The sequence below is a fragment of the Mus caroli genome, chromosome 10 (assembly GCF_900094665.2).
Source record: "Mus caroli chromosome 10, CAROLI_EIJ_v1.1, whole genome shotgun sequence".
Classification (NCBI taxonomy): Eukaryota; Metazoa; Chordata; class Mammalia; order Rodentia; family Muridae; genus Mus; species Mus caroli.
In genome coordinates this window covers 112038839-112061392 of record NC_034579.1, presented here as the reverse complement: position 1 = coordinate 112061392, position 22554 = coordinate 112038839, and the positions used below count along the sequence as shown (strand labels likewise).

Sequence of the window (22554 nt, the reverse complement as noted above, 5' to 3'; positions counted from 1 at the left end):
TAGCAGCTGTTAATAAACCACTGGGGGAGGATTAACGGGAAACTTCAGAAAGGGTAAATGGGGCAGACTAGCTAGACCTCACAGATGAAATTAAACACTACAGAGCGGTAAATGACTTTAAGTTCTATGTTTCCTCATAGTAAACAGAGGGAAAGGTGAAACACTATCGAACATTCTTATAAAAATTGAATGATCCGTGTCAAGGCCTCCTAATCCAACTATTAATTTTGCAGAACATACAAGAGATGAAGAACATTACCGAAATGTAATCAGAGAAACTCCGTTAAGGGGAAGTCCCATCCGGTGACCTGCCTGCCTCACTGGAGGAAAGAAGAGAAACAGGCAGGAGGTGGAGAGACCACTTGCCTTGCTGATTGTCAGTACCCATGTCTAGTGACTCACAATCACCTATAACTCTAGTTCCAGGGAACTTATACCTTCTTCTCTACCGGCACCAGAAACACATGTAAACATACACATAACAAATAAATCAAATTTGGGGGGTTTTGTTTCATTTTGTCTTGTTGTTTTCTGAGATAGGATTTCTCTGTGTAGCCCTGGCTGTTCTAGTTTCATTTTGTCTTGTTGTTTTCTGAGATAGGATTTCTCTGTGTAGCCCTGGCTGTTCTAGTTTCATTTTGTAACTAGGTTGGTTCTGGATTCATTTTGTAACAATATCAACCAATTGGTCTTGAAATTTTTCTTTTCTTTTTTCTTTGCTAAGAACTTTAAAAAATTAACCGGTTATTTTATTTATTTACATTTCAATAAATATAAATTTATTGAAATGTAAATTTATTGAAATGTATATAAATATATTCTCCCCTCTGCAACCCCCCATCCCATCACCTCCCCTTCGCCTCTAAGAGGATGCTCCCTCACTCACCTACCTACTCTCCACTAGCATCCCCCTATGCTGGGCATCAAGCCTCCACAGGACCAAGGGCCTCCCCTCCCCCTGATGCCAGATAAGGCAATCCTCGGCTACCTAAGCAGCTGGAACCATGGGTCCCTCCATGTGTACTCCTTGGTTGGTGGTTTAGTGTCTGGGAGTCTAGGGGGAGGGGGGAGTCTGGTTGGTTGATATTGTTTTTCTTCCTATGGGGTTGCAATCCCCTTCAGCTTCTTCATTCCTTCCCCTAACTCTTCCATTGGGGTCTCCTGGCTCAGCTCGATGGTTGGCTGTGAGTCTCTGCATCTGCATCATTTTATTTGATAAAAGAAGACAACTGAACCCTATCATTCTTGCAGGAGAGGCGGCGGTGGCAAGACCTAGAGGAACCTGAGCCTCCAAGCAGCAATACCCTTTCCTGGGCACTAAGAGGACCACAGGCTGCCTGAGCGAGCACTTACACACCCTTCTGGCTGGCCTAGGTTGCGCCTTAGGCGAGGGAAAGTATCTCAAAATAAAGTTTTTTAAGAAAAGAAAAGCTGCTGGGCGTGGTGGCGCATGCCTTTAATCCCAGCACTCGGGAGGCAGAGGCAGGCGGATTTCTGAGTTTGAGGCCAGCCTGGTCTACAGAGTGAGTTCCAGGACAGCCAGGGCTACACAGAGAAACCCTGTCTCGAAAAACCAAAAAAAAAAAAAAAAAGAAAAGAAAAGAAAAAAAAAGAAAAGAAAAGCTGACACAGGTCTGAAGCATACTGATGTGTATTTTCACTCCTTATTTGAACAAAGCCACCATAAACGAATGTTATCTTAGGAAGCAATGGGAGAAATCTGAAGATGGAATATTTGGTAATGTTGAATTGTCAGCTTCAATACAATAACAATTGTATTGAAGTTATTTTTAAAGAAACTTGTGTCTTAAACACACGTTGTAAAATACTCATGAGCAAAAGAGACACAAACCCAGGCTTGATGTGAACGCTCACAGACCATGGGAAATTCCGACTGGATAAAGGAAGAGGCTGTGAATGATGCAATGACATCAGGGATGGCTACATGGAAGTTCAGTCTGTGTTTATGTATTGCTTTTTATTTTTATTGTGTGTGTGCATGTGTGTACACATGTCTTGGGTGCATGGACCCATGTGTGTATTCATGAACACCAGTTGAAGATGTCGGCAGGTGTCCTGGTTTCTTGGTCTTCATCTTTTTCTCTTGAGGCAACGGACCTCAACCTGATGTTTGCCATCTTACTTAGGCCACCAGGAAAATTCCAGGACCTGCCTGTCTCTCACCCCCCAGCACTGGACTGACAGGTTCTTGACCATATGCAACCTTTAGCTGGGTTCTGAGAAGGGATGAGACCTGAGATGGTGATTTGCCGTGTTATTCTCTATACTTTTGCGTATGTTAAACATTTTTTCACTATAAAATGTTTTTGAAGATGCAGTAACTAATGCGTTTCTTTGCAGATGGAATAGAAACTCTAACGACAAAAGAGAAGTTGTTTCTAAAACTGTATCCCATCCTACATCATCAGAATGTATCCTGTAAGACTGGGTGATGCAGCCAACTTATCTTCCCCGCTCCCCCATACTGCCCCAGAACAAGCCCTCAGACAATATGATACTGTCTGTTAGAACGCAGACATTGCATTTAAAAAAAAAATGTGAAGGAAAAGTGTTTACTAATAGTTTTAGGCCGTGTCTCTGCATACTCATCCCTCAGAGGATGGACGGTGATCCCAGATGAAGGCCCCACTGTGTAAATCTAGTTGAGAGGGGGATTTGAACTGAAAGCCAGCAGGAGCCCAGCAAGACCTGGAAAATGATCCGGGGAGCCACAGCCACGCCCCTGCTGGTGGCTCCTGGCTGGGCCTGGAGCAGGAAGAGGAGAAATCTGCTGCAGCCTGGACAAGCTTAGAGGCCTGGGAATAGAGTAGCGGATCTCTAAGGATGTTGGGAGATCTGATCAGGGTAAGGCCTGTACCAGTCCTAACCAAGAGTCGAGTCACAGGATGGGAACTGCATCTTGCAAACAGAAGCTAGTGCAAAGACTGTGAGTTTGACAGGAAGAGGAGAGGGGCATGGGAGCACACCGATACCCAGCAGTACGGGGCTCACAATTGGGAGAAGAAAGCCACAGTGGATTTAGTGGAGAGCCTGGGTCCCGCTGATTATGTGGCTTTTACGGAGTTCCATGCCTTATATAACCACATTGATCCAGACAGTGGACTTAGGGGTCCACACGCAGAGATGGAATTGGAACCCTAGTTTGAGTTCTCACTCTGTGTTTCCGCTGTGCACTGTGTCCTAGATCATGGAGCTGGAGTCAATGGGCATTCGGGACATATTTTATCAAATCTCTCAGCTTGGAGCTCCCAGCCCCACCTCAAACCTTAATCTCTCCTTAGGCAGCTGTAGGGGAAAGACAACAATATGTACAGGAGGAAAAGAGCAGAGGCAGTGGCAAGCCCGGACTACAGGGACAAGCTCATCTGGGTTTATTTTCATCTCCGTTTGCTAGCTCTGGACAGGTTTCTCATGCTTCTGGGGTGTTTGTTTTATCATTTGCAAAACAAAAATTAACTATCTATACTTATTGTTATGAAAATGGAATTGAAAAGGAATGTGGTAATGTAATTTGTAAAGGAACTAGAAGCACTTGCTCATATTTATGTGTATGTGTGATGTATGTGTATATGATGCATATGTATATGTGTATGTATATGTAGACACACACACACACAATTTCCTTCACATCTTTTTTTCATTCAATGACTGCATTCTAACAGACAGTGTTATGTTTTCTGAGTGCTTATTTTGTGGGTGTATGAGGGGGAAAGATATATATATATATATATATATATATATATATATATATGATACATTATCTATATATGATACATTATCTATATAAGATATATTACATATTTATATACATATAATTATTATATAATTTATATGGTCATTGGGGTCCTAGAATACATGGAAACCAGGCAGATGCAGGATAGCAAGATTTTAGATATTTTTTAATAGCATGCCAGAATAGAAAGTCGTGCCCTGAGCCTGCCTGAACTTGATTTAGAAAGAGCTGTTTTTATAAAACTTCATGAGTCAAAACATTACAGTGCCAGATCAGTCTTTTCCTCGGAGCCCCTCCCTATCACGGCTGAAATCACGCGCAAGGCTGTTCTGAGTTTCCTGTTCATAGTGTGATGTTCAACCGACAGTTGTTTCTCCACTCTGTGGTTTTCCATCTTCCAGCCGATTGGACATCATACTTCTGAGATGCTAGTGGCTTGAGTTAATTCCTTTGGGCTAGAGCAAGAACATGGTTCTAAAACAGTTATCTGGAGAATTGTGTCAGAAGCAGCTCATGGAGCTTTTCCTAAGAAATAGGAAATTATGGAGGATTAGAGTGTAATGTGTCAGGCAGGGGGTTTGTTCTGCTCAGCAATCTAGCCCATGAATGAGCAGCTCAGTTTGGGGTCTGGCTCAGACTAGGCAAGATTTAGTGTTGTGCAAATAGCTGTGGATTACGGGAGAATGGAACAGACAGCAAATTATCTTAATGTTCTAGTGCTGAGAGGAGAGACATTGTGACCCAGGCCGCTCCTATGAAAGAAGGATTTTAACTGGGAGCTTGCTTACAGTTTTAGAGGGTTAGTTCATGATTATCATTGTAAGAAGCAAACACTGAGATGAAGCAAGAACTAGGAGTGTTACATCCTAACCTGAAAGGAGAGAAAGAGGAGGAGAGGGGAAGGGAGAAGTGGGGTGGGGGTGGAGTGTGCAACTGAGCCTGGGCCTGGGCCTGGTATGAGCTTTTAAACCTCAAAGCCAACTCTTAGTGGCTCCTCCCCCACTAGGACCACACCTCCTAATCTTTCCCAAACAGTTCCACTCCCTGGTGACCAAACATTCAGATAGTCAAACCACCACATCAAGTATGCTTGCTTATCTACTGTAAAGGTTATTCTGCCTTTTAATATTATCTAATATTAATTATTTAATATAATTTCTAAATATAAAAACATAAAATGTGACCTCTCTTCATCCTGTCATTCCTTCCATAAACAGTATGTCTGAGACGGCCATCATCTTTTTTTTTTTTTTTCAGATCATGTTAAAGGAAATTAAACTTGAAAATAACATATTTAATTTGCCACTATACAAATAGCTTTCACTTGTTTCTAGGACTGATGATGATGTTTGCACCACGAGTGGCTACTTACTCATTTTTAATACTGTGGGTATACAACTATATTTGTGTGTGGATGAGTCCACGTACTGCAGTTCCCTCAGCAGCAGACGAGGGTGCCAGGTCCCTGGAGGCTGAGATGCAGGTGGTTCCCACCCACCTGATGTGAGGCCTTTGAGCTGGATTCTGGTCTTCTGAAGAGCAGCAAGGGCTGTCATTTCAACACTGTTAAGAATCTTAGTGTAAATTTCTGTGTTTTCCAATGGTCTTAGAGGATCCCTGTGAAAAGGTCATTAAACAACTCCAAAATGGTCGAGGCCCCCAGGTTAAGAACTACTGAACTGAGCTATCTCATATGTGTGCTTTAAAAAATATATACTTTATTTATATGAGTACACTGTCACTGGCACACTAGAAGAGGGCATAAGATCCCATCACAGATGGTTGTGAGCTACCATGTAGTTGCTGGGAATTGAACTCAGGACCTCTGGAAGAGCAGTCAGTGCTCTTAACCACTGAGCCATCTCTCCAGCCCTATTTGTGCTTATTTTAAAAGCATCACTTCACCAATGTTTATCAGGAGACACAGCCAGCATCAACTTTAGCTTTAAAGTTCTTATCTGGTTAATTTCAACTAATTAAAAAAAATAACATTAATAATGATATAGGATTTAGGCAATTAATTAAAATAAATATTCAGCTCAGGAACCCCTTATATACCTCTTCCAAGACAATGTTCAATCAACAGTCAAGGCTGTTAATGTTGTTCATTTCAAACTAAGTTACTGAAGATATTTCTACTATTTTCAGAAATCAATTTACAAATACTTTGTGTTACCAAAACACTATTACAGCTCCTTCTCTGACACTAATCTTTTTAAAGTCACTCTCTGGCACAGAAAACTTTTCCCAGGGCCCATCTAAACTATTTTAGATTTAATAAACACCTTTTATTTTGATTAGACAGAGTTTGTTCTACTGTTATTTAAATAGTGATTTAAAAACCTATGCATCATATTTCCCCACTATTTAGATGACCCTAAAACATTCATGTGAATAAAGAAAAGTATCTGTTATCTGGACAAAACACCTAATAAAATACCATCGAGAATATTAGCAGTTTCCCACCTCTTACCTAGTGCTTGATGCCTGTCAACAAAATCAAAAGCCAGGCTGAAAGCATCGTGCTAGTTTTGCTGAGTTCTGGGCAATATCCCAAGATTGAAATGAATTGTTCTTAGAGCTGTGGGGAGTGGATATCTGAAATCGCTCTTTTAAAAGCCGTAGGAGGCTTAGGGACTCTGAAACAGTAAAATGTCAACTTGCAGAAAATTAAAGGCTTTAAGTCCTGAGCGTGACCTTGGAACAAGGTTGATTTCTAAGCAACTGCAGTGGGAGAAAACTACAGGCACAGAGGGCCAGGCAAAGAAGTCTGCCTGAGCCTACAGCCCAAGAACTCCCCCCACATAGCAGGATGCTGAAATAAGAAAGACTGGAGAAATAGTCTTAGTTCTACCACCGCTGCTTCTTGGTCACTTAAATTCCCTGAAAGCCATTGAGCCAATGTAATGGTTGGTTTAGCATGCAGGCTCCAGAGGCAGATTGTCTGGGATCAGAGCGGTGGCTTCCATCACTTGCCAAGGAATAAACTTGAGCGTTGCAACCCTAGAAGGGTGCCATTTGTAAAAGGAGCTTAGGGTAGACTTGCTTGTGAAGGATCAGTGGCCTGCACGGTAGAGTCAAGGTTCAACCATCATGCACCTTCCCATGAGCTGTTGGAGAACGCCTAAGATATGGCCCTACAAGCTCCAGAGAGAATTGGATTGTTTAGTTTTCAACTACCCGTACAACAGATGTCTGGATGACTCACAAGTCCCGCTGGGAAGGAGGACTCTTCTTACATCCTGGTACGTAACTGAGTGCAATGGTTAGTTTTGATTGTTATCATGATGGTATTAAAGGGAGCGAAGTGAAACACACTTCTGGGTGTGTCTGGAAGACTTTTCCAGAGATGATTAGCAAGCAACTGAGGCACAGTACTGTTGTGGGTTTGGTTTAATGCATATATTATGTTAATTGGGTACTCAAAATTGCGCAAGAATCTGCATGTAAGACGCTGAGGGTTCCCGCCCCCATTTGGTTGTGATTGGTAAATAAAGTTGCCAGTGACCAATGGCTGGACAGAGAGACAGAGGCAGAGGCAGGACTTTGGGATTCACAGGGAAGGGACCGAGAAAAGAAGGAGGAGTTAGAATTGCCATGCTAGGAAAAGGATACCGACCAGGCCTGAGGGGTGCAGAAGAGAGAGCACAGTAATCATGTAAGAGACAGAAAGAGTGGTCCCAGCCCCCCTCCCGGCCCACTAAGTCTAAGGATACAAAGATGAAATATAAACTTCAGTAATAATTCAGAAATATCGGATGGAAGAGTGTATTAGCCGTGTGGAGCTTTGGAAGTGCCCAACCACTGAGCTGATTGAGGCATATTAAATATAAGGCTGTGTGTGTGGAACTCCCGCTGCCTCCGCTGGGGCGATTTGAGCAGCATTAATCGCCTTCTGCAGCACGGTACCGTAGGGGAAAACCTGGCCCAAATCTAATAGGCTGAGGTCCCAGATGAAACAAATGTAGAAGGAAGAAGCCAGCCAGAGCATGGGCACCCAGTTGCTTTCTGAACAGGTGTGTGACTGTTACTGCTGCCGTTGTCACTCGGGGGCTCAGCTTCTTTAGCCTTCTACCATTGACTCCATCAGGAAATCCAGAGAGAGCATCTCCAGTCTAGGACTCGAGGGGCTTCACTTCTTTGATTCTGAAGCTTCTAGTTCCATGAATCCATCCACTGGTTTCTTTGTCTCTCTCTGGCCTACCATCAGCTATTACGAGGGTCTACTCTGCTTCTAGTCAGGTAAGCCAATCTACTAAGCCAGTCTCTGGTTGTAAAGCCAACCTGGTAAGTCACCCAGACACACACACACACAAGCTCTCTCTCTCTCTCTCTCTCTCTCTCTCTCTCTCTCTCTCCCTCCCTCTCTGTCTCTCTGTCCTCACCTCCTTGGTTCGACTCCTCTGGAAAATCCTGACTAGAACATTGTAACCTGTTCTCAGAATTTATTTGTTCTTTCTCGCACGTGTATGTCCGGTCTGCTGGTATTCTGGACTAATGATAATTTTGTCTTTTAATGAAGCACAGGTCCATTTCTTGCCCTTGGAAGTGAGAGGTGCAAATAAAGCAGGAGTGGGGGGGGGTGTCTGTGACCTCTTTTCTTTCTTATCGTGGTAGAGCCTTTATCCTGCCTGAGTTTTTTCTGGCCAGTAGATTCAACACTCCCTGAGTAATTATACCAGCTCATGGATGCCCTGCTGGTACCACAGTAACCCAGTCAGAAGAGGCAAAGACCAGCCTTTCCATTGGTATAGAATGCAGAAGCGGACCATTCACTGAGATGGCTTAGGCAAATGAAATGGATTCTGTTGCTTGTGAAAGAATCTTGGGAGAAGAGAAAAATGAAAAAACAAACAAAATTATGTCCTACACATTGATTCTTGCTGTGGGAGTGTGGGACAGAATGGCAAAAGGGGCTATCATTAGAAAAGATGCTCTTGAGCCCTTTTATGAAAAATATTATCTGAATCCCAGGACTTTTGGTACTCGATAAAAATCCTATCAGGAGGCGGACTCTCCTATGGGCTGGTGGCATCACCATCACGGAGTCAGACAAAATGACCTTCAGAAATGAGCTCTCTGGAGGAAACGACACACAGAGTTCTATACAGTTAGGAAAACGCATGCTTTGAACATTGCCTCTGAAGCCAAGGTCCAGTTTTAGAGGGGAAGAAAGCAGCAATGAATACTGTTCAGTGCTGGGGATTCAGAAAACCTGCAAAAAGGAAAAAAGTCCTTCCCTCCAGCAATGAATAATATTATCACTGGCACCAGTAAGCATTTACCAAGTGGCTATTCAACCAACCATCAATTTACACTGTCTGCATCTCAGCCAGAACCCTCTCTGAAGTCTTTGGGAAAATCTCAACCAAGGGACATTTTGGACAACCTAATCCTCAAAAGAAAGCTGGAAACTGTCTCCCTGGCTTTTCTTGGCACAGAGCACATCTGCTAGCAACAGAGGGACAGTTTATGTTTAGACAACATGGAACAGAATTAAATATCATGGGCAAACACTGATAATCATGGGGCAAGGGGCAGTTGGGGACAGTGCTCTGAGTCAGCACAAAATGTCTAGCACCGGATGTCCGGGAAATAAAATGAAATGTAAACAGTGACGTAATCAGTTACACAGCTATTTCTGGTAGAGTCATTTCTGGGTTGTGCAGTTCTGTGTAAATCTGACCTTGAAATCGGAGGCCTTTACCGTTGCCAGTCAGCCTGCGCGCATATGTGTTTGGGTTCGTCTCTAAGCGTGTGCACCTACCTCTTCATGGCCTGTGTGCTGGGGAACGTGATTCTGCTCCCATCCATGTGCAGTCCTATGTGCTGGCATGTACCTGGGTGCCTACAAGCATCTCTTTGGCCAGTGGCCTGTATGCTGGTGAAGAAAACATGTCTGACCTGTCCACAATTCCCAGAATCATTCACTGTGACCTCCAGGGACTTTCTTTCCTGGATATCACAACATCCCTCAAGCAAAAGTAGCAGAGACTCTAAGCCACACCTTTTCTCTTCATCCTTTGAAGAAAGCCAAGGATGAGGAAATGCCCAGCTGTGTGTTGCGGAAGGTTCTGTATTGTAGCTCTTCATCCTCTCCAATCCACCCTCCCCCGCCCCAATCGCATTACAGTTGAAGCTGGGGAGATAGAGAAAACCTGCGGATAAGAATACATTTGTGCCTGTTTGCCAAGCAGTGTGGAAAGTGTATTTCGTCGTGAATGGCAATAATTATAACAAGCACTACGGTCCTTGATGCTTCCATTCCAGGAAGAGGTAAGCATTGCCTTGTGGATAAGTGAGTTGTCAGCATTACGAAATTGGGAGGTCTCTCCTCCGCAATTACATCCAGCCTTCTCTGAAATCCTCCAAACAAAGTGCTCGGCAGGAAAGCAAGGTTGGAGAGCAATTTGGCAGGACATCATAGTGATTACTGGTTTATAATCTTTGAAGGAGGAATGACTAATTGTTGGTCAGATCCGTTCTCCTCCTCTTTGGAGTTTATACAGCATCGGTGAGATGGTAAACCCCTGAGTCTTTGGGCATTAGGCGTGATCATGAGATCAAACCTTTCAAGTAGGGTGTGCATGCAAGAGATGACCACCTCTCCCCACTCAGTTCCCAACATGAAATGGATGCCCTGGGCCTGCTCTGTCACTGTCTCGGTGTCTCTGTTGCTGCCTCCTCTGATTCTCTCTGTGTCTCTCTGTCTCTGTCTCTTTCTCTTTCTCATTGCCCTCCCAACACACACACATACACACACATACACGAGTGAGTTCAGGTAAGATGGAAAGGGCTCCTTTTAGGGAAGATCTTGATAACCAAATGGGTGAAAGGCGATCACCTGATTGGTTGAGAAAATTTGGAAATCAACCTCACCTGCAACCTTTGAGCCTGCCCTGCTTACCTGGGGCTGTAATGACAGGGAGATGCACTCCGGTGCCTTGGATAATTATCTTAATTTTGCATTTTTGGATTAATAGAAGATATATACATATATAGTTTACTATGTGCTACATCATCCCATATACTATGATATTTAAAATTACATTCATTTATTCTAGTTGCACATCAAATTTGCAACATGCAGTGCTGCAAAATGTAAGCTTATTATCTTTTGGGGTTTTTTTTTTTTTTTGGTTTTTGTTTTTTTGGCAGGGCCAGCTCAGATGGAATCTCCACTCGGAACTCTCCACACTGGCACTGAGGGGGCTAGCTGGGGCTGCTACCTCATCTGAGGTTAAGGTAATCTAAACTCACATGGTTAAAACACACTAGTTTCTGCACTGCTGAAGAATAGGGTGAGGTCGTTACTCTCTTGTGAACTGTGGGTCAGTGACTATGTTCAGTTTTCAGTGGCTCTCTTAAGTTTTAGCTTATGTGGCTCTGGAGGTACTTCATACTATGCCTGTCACTTCTTGATACATTTCTGGTTTTCCTTCCTGTAAACATCTAGAAGCAGTGTTCTGCTTTCAAAGGGCTCATCTTGTTACAGAAGGCCTGACATGGATAATATCCCTTTGGGGTACTAGTTAGCACAACTGTAGGAAAGATGTACCATCATATTTACAAGATCACACACTTCAAGAAGGGGATTATTCAAGACTTATAAAAAGGAAGTGTGATTTTGAGAGGCATTGAAGAAGTACGCCTAGGTTAGGCTGTATAGCTGGAGATAACACCTATACAACTCCTGGAGTGCAGAGAAGGCAAGTAGAACCTTCATCCCTACAGACTAGTGTTCCTGGTACTGGAAGATGCTACTCATGCTATCCAAGGACTAACCCAGCTCCAAGTTCTTCTATCTACAATGATGACTTGCCTGGAAGATGTGCTAGTGCAGTAATGGTGCCAAGCTCGTGGGAGTAGCCAACCGATATCTGATTGGATTTAAGGCCCAGTCCATGAGATGGAGCCCATCCCAGACACTACTCAGGTGACCAAGAACCTGAGATCAGATAGGCTAAGGTCTTAGGGTAAAGCCATATGTTTCTATTCTGCTAAAGGAACATAGCTGTAGCCATAAAATGACTTTTAACAACATTGTGCAGTACTCATAGATCTGTGCCTTGCCCAGTCTTCATCACAGTCGCTTCCTTCTGCAGAAGATGAAGACAAATAGAGATACCCAGCCCGACACTGTGCAGAGAGTGAGAGATCTTGGGACATTCAACCCTAATGGGATGACTCTAGCAAATCCATCTCAACAGGTCCCGGGGAACTCGGTGGAAGAGGAGGCAGAAAGACTGTAAGAACCAAAGGGAGGGAGGACACCAAGGAAGGAAGGCCTCTTAAACACAGCAGGATGGATGCACTATGAACTACAGAGTTTGTGGCAGCATGCATAGAGCCTGCACAGGTCAACGGATGGGACCCCAGAGCTGAGTGGAGATGGACACAAACTCCCAAACCTAACCCAGAAGCTGTCTCCAATAAATAAAAATTAGTGAAATGGTGGCACTTGAATCTTGGAAGTAACCCACTGAGGTCCAACTTGATTTAAGGCCTACTCAATAGGCAAAGAACTCATGCCTACTGTTATAAATCTAGCCAACTACTTGTAGCTGCTGAGGTCATGAGCTCTAGAGGAGAACCTATTACTGACACTTTCCCAAATCAGCATAGTCTCTAGCTACATTCTAAATACACAGGTGGGTGTAGCTCCCAACCCTCATTAAAGAACCCTATCTCTGTAGCAAAAGGAAACTCTTAAAGAAATTCACAACTGGTCAAATGCAGAGGAAAAAAATATCTATGGAATTCTCAAGATACATAAATAAATTTTCATTTTAAAATATCCATATGTGATAAATAGCATAGTTATACATTACTAATAATTATTACTAAACATGTTATTAATTTGGAAATACATTAACATGCATTCCACCAATGAAACCTTATGGAAAAACCTATGAAAGATAACATCCTATGCCCTACTTAACAGATTACAGAGGTAAGATTTAGAAAGGTCCAGTTACTTAACCAATGATATACAATCTGGAAGTTGTGGAGTGTGTGTTATACCCATATCTATCTGCGGATGGTATGAACTTTGGCTTGAGATATGCAGATTACACTTGCTCTTGGTGTCTTATACTTTAATGTCACTTGACAAGGTTCCGACTAAATGACTCTTGTCATTTAGTACATACAGAGCTTCTTATTGTAGACGCATGTGGCCTGCCAGCCACTCCACTTTTCCTCAGCTTGAACTGTGAAATTTTCACTTTTGTCAGTAGCTTGTGATGCTTAGAATTGTAAGCAACAGATTCGTGGCCAAGAATGTAAGTTTCCTTACTAAAATTAGACAGAAATGGCAATTTCAATCCCTTCCTCTTTCTTCCAGATATGACTCTGATGTAGTAGTTGTATTGTAATGACTGGGTCTGCCTCCCTAGACATCTTCATCACCATCACCATCATCATCAGTATCACCATCATCACACCAAGAGAGTTGTATCCATTTTGTAGAATATTAACCTACAAGTGCCAAAGAGCTTGGGTTTCAATGATTATATCACGACAGAATCATTGCCATCTCTAAACCAATTCAGAGGTGATGGTTGATGGTGATGTTATAGCCAGACTTTGGCTACTTTATGGGTTCTTTTTTCTTTCACCCTGTGAGAGAAAGAAAGTATGGGGGGAGAGAGAGAAAGAGAGAGAGAGAGAGAGAGAGAGAGAGAGAGAGAGAGAGATCTCAATAAATTCAGGGGGACGAAAGGGGCATTAGACTACTTCCTCCTAATTAGGGGCAAGTTCCTTAGGGAGTTTGATGTCAGATTTCTTCTTCTTCTTCTTCTTCTTCTTCTTCTTCTTCTTCTTCTTCTTCTTCTTCTTCTTCTTCTTCTTCTTCTCTTCTTCCTCCTCCCCTCCTCCTCCTCCCCCTCCTCCTCCCCCTCCTCCTCCTCCTTCTCCTTCCTTCTTTCCTTCCTTCCTTCCTGACTCCTCCTCCCCTCCTTCTCCTCCTTCTCCTCCTCCTTCCAGTTTTTCTTCTTGTTCTTGCTCTACTTCTTGTTTGTCTTCTTCTTCATCGTCATGGTGGTCATCTTCTTCATCTCTTCCTCCTCCTCTTCCTCTTCCTTCTCTTCCTTCTCCTCCTCCTTCTTATTTCTTCTTTGCTCACAACTACTTAACAGACTGCAGTCAACAGCAACCAGCCAACAACCCACCAACAGCTCCCCAACTCTCAGGGCCCTAGCATCATTATACCCTCTGAAGAGTCCCGAGAATTCCAAGCATCACACACATGAAGAAACTATCTGCAGTTAGAAAAATCACAGCCCAGATTGAGCATGAGGCAGATCATAGTCAGCTGCTATGGACAATCTGAAGCAGCCCCATATCCCACACCTGGGATTAAAACAAAAAACATATTCTTATAATATGACTGTGTATTTTAAAGAAATCAAAATTCTCACTAGAGTAAGGTCCCAGAAGCTCATTCATGTTACATGGTTTTTAACTGACATCCTAGCTGTGTCAACTCAACTACTACATCTAAGTCATATCTGGAAGAAAGAGGAAGGGATTGAAATTGCCATTTCTGTCTAATTTTAGTAAAGAAACTTACATTCTTGGCCACGAATCTGTTGCTTACAATTCTAAGCATCACAAGCTACTGACAAAAGTGAAAATTTCACAGTTCAAGCTGAGGAAAAGTGGAGTGGCTGGTAGGCCACATGCGTCTACAATAAGAAGCTTTGTATCTGCTGGGTCCATTCTATCTTTAGTGTCCCAGCATGGTGGTTTGTATATAGTAGGCTCTTATCTACCGTTGAATGAATGTGTGTTAAATAATGCACATAGGGTTGGCAAGATGACTCAATGGGTAACGTGCTTGCCAATCAAGCCTGAAGACCTGATGTCAATCCTCTGGCCCCATGTTGCAAGGAGAAAACTGTTAGTCCCAAAGGTGGGAGGAGAAAGACCACCAGCCCTGATAACCATGGCCAAGTTGATTAAAGCAAGCTTTTTTTTCCCCCCTCAGCATTTGAGGCAGCATTTGAGAGGTCAGCATTGGAGGTGAGGCAGACAAGGCTTTTAGAGTGCAGGGGTTGGGGGGGGTTGCAAATGGGGGATTTGGCAGGCAAAATAGGGTTACAGGAGCCGAATGTAAGCATAACAAGTTGGTCCCTCCTGAAGAAAAAAAAAAACAAAGACATGGTTGCAAGGTGGGCAAACCAAGGTAGTCATGGGTGGTCATACAACCTTCTGAAACAAGGGTAAGCTTGTGATAGGCAGATAGCTATAAACAGCTTCATTCCTGCAACAGGCAGGATAGAACTATATGTAGTTAAAGTTATAGGGGGGCATAGCCCAATCCTTGAGAAACAGAGGTTTAATCATAAACAGGTATAAACCTAGTGTGTCTTTGCTATAGGATTTTAAAAAAAGGTTTATTCATTATTATATGTAAGTACACTATGCACTGTAGCTGTCTTCAGATGCATCAGAAGTGGGCATCAGGTCTCATTATGGATGGTTGTAAGCCACCATGTGGTTGCTGGGATTTGAACTCAGGACCGTTGGAAGAGCAGTTGGTGCTCTTAACCACTGAGCCATTTCTCCAGCCCCGCTATAGGACTTTTTATTTTTAAGCCTAAAGTGGAAGGCAGGCTTGTTTTTCAGAACCAACTCCTAATAACTGTCCTCTAACTTTCATGCCCACTTCTCAGTCTTAAACACACACACACACACCACAAGCAACCAGAATGTTTAAATGTGCATACCCAAAACCCTTAGCGTTTTGCTTAGCATATACTAGTCTGTCAACTAATAGTGACTACTGGTACCTACATTTCTTAGCAATCCCAAATTTGTGGCAGATGGGTGCTACCTGCTGCTACTTTGGTTGATTCAAGGATAAGCAGCGGCAGCTGGTGGCTCTGCGGGCCTCATTAGGCAGAAAAGGGCCTGAATAGGGTTTGATGTAGGCTGAGGAAGTAGCAAATGATGAATCTCCTTCAACCTCAGCTGGCGCTTTGCAGGGGAAGGGTGGCCAGGGGGGCCAACTGTAGCAATCACTTAACTGCCACCAGATCCTTGCAGCTCAGCAGGAAGGATGGATGCTTAAAGCTTTCTTCCTTTTGGTGAAGAGAAAAAGATTATTTTCCTGTGATGGGAAGACGGGTTGGTGCTCACTCGCCAAGGGGAAAGGACCTGGAAACCTTGCTTCTGCCCTTACCCCACTTCGCCCTGCCACAGCTTTTCAGCAAGTTTGATCTTGGTGCACTTACTCTTCTTTCCCTCCCACTTCTCGGGCCCCTTCTCAGACCTCTCCCCATCCCCTTTCTTCTCCTCTGTCTCCCTGCCCCTGTTGATCTTCTTTTCCCACACTGTTAAAGGAACATTTTTTGAACTCTAGAACCGTAGAAAGACCTAGCACCGGAGAACGCGATGAATGGAGCAAGAACTCCCTGAACTGCTCACAAGCCGCCTGTTCTCCTTCCTGGGCACCCGGCTCTCACTCGCCACCCGCCACCCGCCACCCGCCACCCGCCACCCGCCACCCGCCACGGTGGGTGAGTTCCCTTACATTCCAGGGCTGCTTAACTATTAGGAACTATTAGAGGAATCACTTACCTTAACAAAGATCAATGGCGATCTTTAAGCTTCCTCAAATGTCACGATTATTTCCAGGTTTTCAGACAAGGCTCAGACCCCTGCAACAGAGAGCCAATGACTCGGGTATTTTCAGGATGACACTATTTCTACATGATGTTTTCCAATAGACGTAATAATGGGTCAAGCACAGTTAAGAGAGATTTGAGCTTCGTATTTTTATGAACATTCCAAATGAAGCAAATTGGAGACATGATTTAGTTAAGGCTTATAGTGTAGTACATACCAGAGCATATAGGTGCTGGGGTAGAATATATTTTGTGCATGTATGAGTCACCGTCTGAGGTTCTGTCACTAGTGAGACTCCATGGTGGGTACCAACAGGCTTGCTTAGTGAGTGGAAGAGTCAACGTATCCGAAGAGTTGTAAAGTGCACCCAACCTAAGTTCAGGTAGGGAGAGCTGGGCCCAGGATTCCAACCGGTTGTGTCTGATTCCTGGAACTACAGAGCATCCTGCTTAGTTTTTGTTTTGGAGAACACAATCTCCAGCCTTTTATGTTTGAGGTCAGATGTTATAAATTACAATGACTCATCGTGAACAAAATAAAACAAACTAGGTGTCCTGGCTAGTTTTATGTCAACTTGACACAAGCTAAAGTCACTTGAGAGGGAAGAAATGCAATTTTAAAAATGCCTCCGTAAGGTTAGGAAAGCAGGCCTTGTAAAGCTAGCAAGAGATAGGGAAGGACCACGCCCATTGTGGGCGGTGCCATCCCTGGGCTGGTGGTCCTGGGTTCTCTAATAGAGCAGGCTAAGCAAGCTGGTAAGCATCACCTCTCCACTGCCTCTGCAGCAGCTCCTGCCTCTAAGGTTCCTGTCCTGTTTTGAATTCCTGCCCTGACTGCCTTCGATGATGATGAAGAAGAAGAACTGTGATACGGAAAAGTAGGCTAAGTAGACCTTTCCTTCCCAAGTTGCTTTTGGTCACGGAGTTTCATCGCAACAATAAAAACTCTAGCTATGACATTGGAATTTTAATAAAGGGATTAAAAACTATGACCCACATCACTGACCCGGAGCGTCTTTGGCTCACTGTTGTTTGCTCCTATCAAATCTATCACATGTACTTCTGAGGTGAGCAGGTGTCTGTCTGTAAGCTTCAAGTGCTGTTAGCAAGACCAGAGGCTAGCATTTTACGTAACATCCTGTGGGGAGCTGGTGTGCCGGTAGTCCCAAGATGGCGCCTGGGACTGCAGCCAAGTCTTATGACTTGCACCTGACTTCCTCATACACCCGAAAATAAGCCAAGTCCTTCGTGAGAGCTGTGTAGGCGCACCATGATGCAAGATCAGGCCATTTGACGAAGGCCAATGAACTGAGATTACGTGGACTGGGCTGATGGGGTGTGGTTGAGGGGTTATATAAGGGATTGCAATTGGGGGCTAGAGAGAGATTCCTGCTTGCATGTTGAAAGGTTCCTGAATAAACTGCTTTGAGAGGAACGCTGTGTTGTCGCTCTTTTTTGCTGGTCGGAGACAGAAGCGACAACATCCTGAATGTATTTAAACGAATGAGTTTTGCCCTTTGAGGGCATCTGCAGGTAAAAGTTGGAACGCTTCAGGCCTTGTCTCTGTCAGTCCTGAAGACAATTTAAGAAGAGTAAGAGATGCACCTGAGAGTTTGACATTAGAGAGTTTATCAAACATGCATTTGTTTAAAGCAATTCTTTTTATGTTGTCTTGTTTTTTTGAGACAAAGTTTCACTGTCTAGCCCTGGCTGTCCTGGTACTCACTCTGTAGACCAGGCTGGCCTCGAACTCTTAGAGATCCACCTGCCTCTGCCTCCAAGTGCTTGGTTTAAAGGCATGACCCACCACCGTTCAGCTAAAATAACTCTTGTGATCCAAAAATATTGCATATTCCTCATCAAAATGTTTAATTGAAAACTTCTTGACATACAGGTTAAGTCACATTAAAGAGAAGACATAAGAATGTGTTTAAATCACTTTGCTATAATAGGATTTTGTAGATAAGAGCCTAATTTAAAATAAATGGGCCACTGGCTAGGTTTAGACATTTTCATCATACGAATTTCTCCTCTGAATGTATTTGTAGTAATGGGTTTTTGGGTGACTGTCAAAACAGTCAGTTGTTTTAGACATTGTACCTCTCTTTGTGTAGGTCTGATAACTGATGAGCACCGTATAGAAGTTTTAATAATGACAAAGACAGAGAGTTTAGCACAGATGTGAGGCTTTCTTATGTATCAACCCCTCAAATAATTTCTGTTCAGGGGATTCAAATGCAGAAAGTTTCAGTATTCATTCAACAACTGTGTGTGAAACACTTAGGTAGGTGAAACATGGCTCTCATGTTTAAGACCCAAATCTGGATAGAGTAGGCAAAAATGGACAACTGTTGAGGTTTGGTCTTTTTCTATCTATTGTAATGCTAAGTGCAGGTCCCCAAGACCTGGTTGCCCCAGAGGCAAGAGAGTCCACAGCAAAATGCTAACTGACCCGACCCCATTCTGATTGGTAAATAAAGATGCCAACAGCCAATACCTGGGGTTCAGGTTTCACTGCCTTGGGGTCAGAAGGGATCATGAGGAAAAAAAGAAGATGCAGTAGGGGGAAGAAGAAAAAGCCTGTATGGGTTAGAAGTCAAGAGAACATGGCCCAGAGGGCTGGATAACTGGAATTAAGGGCATCCCAGATGAAACTTAGCAAGTAATAACTCGGGGTTATCAATAGGAAAGTAGATTCTAACAGCAAAGAGGGTAGGCAGCTGCCCAGATTTTGTTCTGTTTGTATTGTAAATATAAAGAGTGTGTGTGTTTTTTTTATCTGAGAACTAAATGGTCTAAGGCAGGGTAGAACCCCCAGGTTGGGATGAAATATTTCTACAACAGACCACAAATAACAAACATACTAAATAGTTAGATGTGTTTGAATAAAAGGAACAGTAAGTGAGTACTACCTGACAACCTGAGTATTCCATGAGAGAAAGGCAAACGAGAGTCAGGTCAAAATCAGGCAATGTTAACAGGTGACGCTACCATTTAAATCCCAGGATCACAACAAACCTGGCCATGAAGGTAACAACAAAGTCTCAGACCTTTGCAACAAGGTTCTGATTTGATAACAGAGTAGCAACAAGCAGAATAAACTGTGCATTCACTGTGCTCACTGGTGGGACTCCCGGGGGTATAGAGCCCAGCCAGGCTGAGAAGAGCTCTGGAAAACAAGCCTCTGCTAGACTTCCTTCTGGCCTCCCACTTACTGCTGTATTTCAAAGCAAGAAGTATACAGGGAAAGGAGACCAGGCATCGCAGCGGTTCTTTGTTTTGTTTTGCTGTTGCTAGGAATGAAGGCACTTAGCATGAAGTGGTATGGCAATGGCAGCTTGGACGCTGGGGTAACAAATTCTCAGAAACCGTGTTAGATGGTTTTAGCCCCTGCAAAAAGCTTGACGGGAGGGGAAGGATTTATTTTGGCGAGAGGTCTCACAGGAACTCTAGTTGTTTGGTTCCACGTACTTCATTATCATGGTGAAGAAGACGAGTGTCAGAAGCTGTTTCACAACATGGTGGACCTGAAGCACAGAGAATAGACAGGAAGGGGCAAGGATACGGAGCTGTAGGGGATGTTCCTGGAGGCTTGCTTCTTCCAGGTAGGTCCGATCTCCAAGTTTCTAGCACCCTCAAAAATAGCACTGCCAGCTAGCAACCTAGGTTTCAAAACGTGAACCCACTGAGGGAGCATTTCGTATTTAAGTCACAACAGGGTCAGTGCCCTAAAGCCAGCTTGAGAAAAAAAAAAAAAAAAAAAAAAGGTGGAGGTTCACAATTGGCCTTAAAAATTCCTCCGGAAGGAGCTGCGGATCTTCAAGTCTTGTCTCTGAAGATTCATTCCGACAACTTTGCATTTGAAACAGATCTGGTGTTCTTCAGATGAGCAGTAGATAAAATAGTTGATTTCATTGAAGGGGAGACTTTAAGTAAGACAGAGAAACTGAGATACACTTAGGCTATGACAGATTCCTGTCTCTGGCCTAACATCTGGTGGCTCGGTCATAGAGAGCAGCAGCAGCAAGCACTATCTTGGTATCTATTTCTTCGCCAAGCAAATACTGTTGAATTTTTAAATCGTTTCTTACAATTAATTGGTGAAAAGCTGGCTCTAGAGCCAGAAGCATCAAATCACCTGATTCTTGGGTGCTATCAGTGTGTCTCCAGCTTGCTGTGTCTGCCTCTATCAGAATGTACTCTCATTTTGAGTAGCTTGTGTTGTAATGCCAGGCAAAGCTTCTGAAGTTTAGGGTGCTGGGCAAGTGTCCTCTCTCACTGTTGAAGATGGCTTTATTTCCTAAACTGTTCCAAGAAGAAGCCTCCTGGATGCTCTTCTTTAGGTTTATTTCAGTAAAAGATAAGTTACTAAAGAAAAGGCTTGTGCAAGATACCACACCTCATCTCCACACTTACCTCAAGCTCTCAAATTAAGAGGAAAAAAAACTGCTGGAGACAGCCAATGAGTTTAGGGAGAGTTCACGCTATCATGAAGCATGCCGACCCCTGGCTCAGTTATTAGCCAGGATTTTTCTGATTATGTATGCATAGTCTTTTCCTTGGGGATAAGAAATAAGAAGATTATGTTTTCTTTGTCTAAGCAACATATTACAAGCTTACCCAAGATTAGCCACATTATAACAATGAAGAGTCTGCATTCAAGATTCCAGCTATTTGACTTTAAATATTACACAAATTGAAGTAGACTCCTTCAAATGCTTCAAACTAAAAAAAAAAAAAAAATCAAGTAAATCTCAATCAAACGCAACTCTTAAGTGTGTGTTCATCTCTCCTTGCTTTCTTTTGGAAGAATGTAAAAGAGAGAAAAACAACAACAACAAAACAAACAATTGAAATTTACTTTCACACCCTTCCAATGTTCTTAATGTGACTCTCAACAAATTCAAAAGTATTTATGCCACCTCACATTTTTCATTATGACTGCAATGAGAATAGCATTGGTCCCTTTAGGAAATACTGAGCCTAGAAATTGGTAGCAGAGTCTGTCTCGAAGTTGTAGAGAGTCGTGAAAAGTATTGCTGCGTCCCCACTGCTAGTCAGGTTTGTCTAAATTCTCCAGGCACTTTCTCATAAATAGAGTGAAATGACACTTAGTTTAAACTAGGTAATCCTGTCCAGTAACTTTAACAGCAAGGGTTAGTTACTTGAATAAGTTAAAGACTATTTTAGATGGAGATTAAAATTAAGTTCTTCATTCTAACTGTATATAAGTTGTATATACTTTGGAGCTGGTTAATGTTGGCATATGATATTTTTGTATTAATTTGAAAGGTTGTTTTATATATAATAAAGTTTATTAAAATATATACTTTAAAAAATAAAAGTTGAGGAATGAAATGATATTCCCAAAACAACTCTGTGATCAAAACTGAAAATTACCTAGTTACCAGTAACAAGGCTGTGGATGGTGGCACACGGGTGGGACCTCTGAGCAAATGGCCTGTGTGCATAGGCATGCACTAGAGCTAGGTGTTTCAAATGACCAATGAGGGCACACATGGAGCAGGGTTCTAATGTGACACTGGATTCCAGGAGGCCTCTGAAAACCCTGATGGTTCTCAGCATCTCATAGGACCAGCGGTTCAGTCCAGGTAGCGAGCAATTATTGCTAGAATACCACATCTGGCACAACTTGGTCCTGGAACCCTGTCTGGGGTGCTGATGAAATGAAGACAGGAATGGCATACCAACTCAAGAATGTAAAAGCTGGAATCCAGGAGTCACGTTCAGCCATGAAGCCTGATGGACACGCACTAGCTAGGCAACAACTTGGAACCTCGGTGCTTTCTTTATGTACAGCATAAGGGGAAAGAGTTAGCCGGTCTTGGTGGGATGTGCCTTTAGACAAGTAGTCTCGGGCTGTAAATATCTCGGAGGAGGAAGTGGCGGTTGCTTGTTTTTGTACCTGCTCGCTGGTCAATCATTTGTAAACACTTGTACTTCAACCAAAGGATGGTTTGCCAATTCCTATGGGTCTGAAACAATGGGGTCCTTGGCATGGCTGTGCCCTTGTCAGCAATACACGTTCACTCAGGGATTCGTCAGCTCCCCACACTAGAGGAACCATAGAGCCTTATGGGAAGGGATTTAGCTGAAGTATGTGGACGTGGGCAAACTCTGCTGCTCAGGATGAATGAGTCACCCCCA

The 22554-nt window shown here is 43.2% G+C and overlaps 1 long non-coding RNA gene across 2 annotated transcripts; it reads right to left on the bottom strand.

Moving 5' to 3' along the window:
• Window positions 1-3937: 3937 nt before the first annotated feature.
• Window positions 3938-17533, bottom strand: LOC110303831. 2 transcript variants are annotated; one of them, XR_002378962.1, is made up of 6 exons: window positions 17393-17533; window positions 16605-16820; window positions 16340-16419; window positions 15554-15840; window positions 5127-5317; window positions 3938-4279 (listed from the first exon to the last, which is right to left on the bottom strand). It is a non-coding gene; the product is annotated as an uncharacterized LOC110303831 (long non-coding RNA). The 2 variants fall into 2 exon arrangements; XR_002378963.1 differs by having other exon boundaries at window positions 3938-4209.
• Between the last annotated feature and the right edge of the window lie 5021 nt (window positions 17534-22554).